Genomic DNA, 4,780 nt, shown 5'->3' on the forward strand with positions numbered 1-4,780 from the left:
CATGGATGGTGATTGCTAGTAGGCCGGCGACCCCGACTGCTGAGCACCGCCAGAACAGGCATTCTGACACGTCCCTCCTTCAACCCATTACTTCTAGGAAGGTTTTAACACACTTAATCACAAACTTTCTCCATCATTGTAAAGCCCTAGTTATTTGGTTGCTTTTTTGACAGTCATTTCTGAAGACGAGGAGCATCCATGCATGGGATTTCATTTGGGATTTTCAATTGAATTAATTTAGCATTACTTTACATGCCATTTAATTCCATGCAATAGTAATATAATTGTACATGAATAATCCTTAATTTCAAGTGTCATAGTTTGCAAATAATAGCATGGATGACAGTGAAAAATTGAAGATTTTCCCTTTACAAAAACTGAACTTCATGAAAGAAATGTCCTGTTGGTGACATCTTGTCACAGTACACCCACACTGTGTAAACCCAGTCAACCCGTGGCTCTCTTACCCAGTCACATCTGCTCACGACCTCCCAGAGCTCTAGCCTCACAAGATCAATCTATCAATGTCGCATCGATTTTATTTGGACTGTTGCAGCCAGGCTTGATTTGGCTGGATAACCTGCACAAACTGTAGCATGCTCAGTGGACTGAAGCAAATTGAAAATAGTTTAACACTGTAAACACTTTTGTTAGATAATTGATTATACATTGTCTGGTTTTACCAGACTGTTTAGGAAATGAATAGCCCAACATTGCATTGGTGACTGGTTTAGGGGAAACGCCAGTCATGGCATTGCCCAAGCCATAATAATGTCTGGAATGGAGCGAATGAAATGGCATCAGACACATGGATACCATGTATTTGATACCATTACACCTCTTCCGCTCCAGCCATTACCACGACCATGTCCTCCCCAATTGAGTTGCCACCAACCTCCTGTGCCCAGGTTATATGACTACTAAAATAGAACCATTGTCAGTGTTTATTGAATACATGCTTTACTTTACTGTACCTGGAAATTACTATACAATTTCCAAAAGTACAATGAATAGAACTTTGTGTGGTTCATGTCTTCATTGTTTGTGATGGCTAAAGATCTGCAGATTAGATAAATGTTGATGTCATACTCTATTCACAAGGGAAGTGTGAGACAAATACACAATATTGTTTTGATCTAATGATGTGCATAAATGCTTCAAGTACAAAGTACATGATAAGACAACACAGAAAAATATGATGCAGATTAGATCAATTCCCCTCTACCCCACTGCTATTATTTTCCAATTAACATCAGAGACTGAGTCAACAGACCCATGCTTAAAGATGTCCTCCAGTGAGTTTTGAACTTTTTCTGTTGAAAAGTGATATAGTATACAGTAAAGGGTATAAACAATGAGAAAAACAATGTTTTTTTAGACACAACTGCAACCTTCAGGGAGTAGGGCATTCAAAGAGTCAGATGTGATGTCGTCGGCCTCACCCCTTCCTTAAGGACCGGTAGGGAAGCAAGGGTGAACAAAAGAGTACCCCCCCCACCCGTGCTGTGTTATGTCATACTTGGACATCCTTTTGTTAAGTAAATCAGGTTTTAAATTAGGTGAAAATTAGAATGGAGGACAACTTTAAGCACAGTGTATTTCCTCAGAATATGCTATTTCATCAAACTCCCTCGATCAATGCCCATAAAGTCTATTTTAAGTGGTATGGAGCAGCACAAAATTCAACAAATATTGACAACACAATAGGGAGGATAGCCTCAGCTTGGCTCATCCATTTACAGCCTTCAATAAACTAGAACATTTGTTTAGTCCTTAATTTAGTGGTAATTCCTCCCTTGGCGATTAGTCTGACTATTAGATGGAAATGGGCCAGCTGCCTGAGACTGGCGATGGGAATGCAGTTAGATGATCTGTGAAGGATTGTGTGTGTGTGTGAGGAGGCCAGGAGGATAGTTTCATAGGTCTATTGAATAGACATGCTAAATGAGAGGGGGGTCTCATTATGGTGGAAAGGGCACCAGATGACAAGAAAATCAAACAATCTAATATTAGTAGAGTAAAAGCTCTAATGTAGTGATGTAGAAAAGATTAGATTGTAGAAAAGAAGTGTGTTAGAGAGCCTTCCCCTCCCCCTGTGTCCTCAAGCTGAACTTTAACACACCTGCTGAGACGACCTTGATCTATATATGTGCCAAAGTCCTGTCGTTTCAAAAGCTCAGCGATTGAGTCAATCATAATGATAAACATGTTAACAATATTGAAAGGACAAGACACTCCATCAATAATTTTGGACACACAGACAAACAGAACATACAGCTCTATCCCGGCAACTCTATGGGGCCTGTAGCTGTAAGCTCTATCCTGGCAACTCTATGGGGCCTGTAGCTGTGAGCTCTATCCGGGCAACTCTATGGGGCCTGTAGCTGTAGGCTACAGCAGCACCCACCCGTAGCATGCGCTGCAGCAGGTATATCTCACTTGTCACCACCCAAGCCAATTCCTTCTTTGGCTGCCTTTACTTCCAGTTCTCTGCTGCTAATGACTGGAACAAACTGCAAAAATCACTGAAGCTGGAGACTCATATCTCCCTCACCAGCTTTAAGCACCAGCTGTCAGAGCAGCTCACAGATCACTGCACCTGTACATAGCCCATCTGTAATATAGCCCATCCAACTACCTCATCCCCAAACTGTATTTATTTATTTATCTTGCTCCTTTGCAACCCAGTATCTCTACTTGCACATTCATATTCTGCACATCAATCACTCCAGTGTTTAAGTGGTCTATTGTAATTACTTCGCCACCATGGCCTATTTATTCCATGTGTAACTCTGTGTTGTTGTATGTGTCAAACTGCTTTGCATTATTCTTGGCCAGGTCGCAGTTGTAAATGAGAACTTGTTGTCAACTAGCCTACCTGGTTAAATAAAGGTGAAATAAATAAAATAAATAAATACAATTTAGCACTAACTGAAGTTAATTTAGTGCTTTATCCAGGCAGCTGGAAAGTAGAGCATTGCAGTAGTCTAACCTAGAAGTAACAAGAGCATGGATTAATTTTTCTGCATCATTTTTGGACAAAGTTTCAGATTTTTGCAATGTTACGTAGATGGAAAAAAGCTGTCCTTGAAACAGTCTTGATATGTTCGTCAAAAGAGAGATCAGTGTCCAAAGTAACGCCGAGGTCCTTCACAGTTTTATTTGAGACGACTGTACAACCATTAAGATTAATTGTCAGATTCAACAGAAGATCTCTGGATCAGCGGGGTGGAGATGTTGGAGATGTTGTTTCCTACCTTCACCACCTGGGGGCGGCCCGTCAGAAAGTACAGGATCCAGTTGCACAGGGTGGGGTCGAGACACAGGGTCTCGAGCTTAATGATGAGTTTGGAGGGTACTATGGTGTTAATTAAATGCTGAGCTGTAAATAAATACATAAATAAAAAACACTATGGGGCCTGTAGTTGTAAGCTCTATCCTGGAAACTCTATGGGGCCTGTAGCTGTAGGCTCTATCCTGGTAACTCTATGGGGCCTGTAGCTGTAGGCAGAATCCTTGTGGAGATACAGAACACTTTCAACCTGTGTTAAAAGTCTTTCTCCATGGTGCTGTGTGTCTTTGAAAGAGAAAGCTTGTGCTTCAGGGTGTGTGTTGCACAGCGTGATTTCATCCACAGAATCATCTCATTGGTTTGACATGCTGGATGAAAGTCTCACCCACGGGAATTGATGGTGAAGTCATTAGTACGTGAAATGCTGAACAATTTGTTTTCACTTCCCTCTATCACTCTTTCATTACAATTGCTTGCTAAACAGGCTGAAGATAAATACAACAATACCTATTTGGATGCAATAGCAATGCATATTTTTGCATCCATTTTCTTCAGACATGATTTCTTTCATGCTCTGATTATTATAATATATATAAAATAATTCATGGTAGAGAACAACACAAGGTATTATACCAAATGGGGGATTATCCCAGCAGGTGCTCCAACATTAAATATACACAATATATACAAAAGTCTGTGCACCCCTTCAAATGAGTGAATGTGGCTATTTCAGCCACAGCCGTTACTGACAGGTTTATAATATCGAGCACACAGCCATGCAATCTCCATAGACAAACATTGGCAGTAGAATGGCCTTACTGAAGAGCTCACTGACTTTCAATGTGGCACCGTCATAGGATGCCACCTTTCCAACAAGTCAGTTCATCAAATTTCTGCTCTCCTAGAGCTGCCCCAGTCAACTGTAAGAGCTGTTATTGTGAAGTTGCAAGGTCCAAGAGTAACAACGGCTCAGCCTCAAAGTGGTAGGCTACACAAGTTCACAGAACAGGACCACCGAGTGCTGAGGCGCGTAGCGAGTAAAAATCATCTGTCCTCGGTTTCAACACTCACTACCGAGTTCCAAACTGTCTCTGGAAGCAACGTCAGCGCAGTAACTGTTTGTCTGGAGCTTCATGAAATGGGTTTCCATGGACGAGCAGTCGCACACAAGCCTAAGATCACCATGCGCAATGCCAAGCGTCTGCTGGAGTGGTGTTTAGCTCGCAGCCATTGGACTCTGGAGCAGTGGAAATGGGTTCTCTGGAGTGATGAATCACGCCTCACCATCTAGCAGTCTGACGAATGAATTTGGGTTTGGCGGATGTCAGGAGAACACTAGTTGCCCGAATGCATAGTGCCAACTATAAAGTTTTGTGGAGGAGGAATAATGGTCTGGGGCTGTTTTTCATGGTTCGGGCTAGGCCCCTTAGTTCCAGTGAAGGTACATTTTAACGCTACAGCATACAATAACATTCTAGGCGATTCTGT

Source organism: Oncorhynchus tshawytscha, linkage group LG27 (assembly GCF_018296145.1).
Source record: "Oncorhynchus tshawytscha isolate Ot180627B linkage group LG27, Otsh_v2.0, whole genome shotgun sequence".
Classification (NCBI taxonomy): domain Eukaryota; kingdom Metazoa; phylum Chordata; class Actinopteri; order Salmoniformes; family Salmonidae; genus Oncorhynchus; species Oncorhynchus tshawytscha.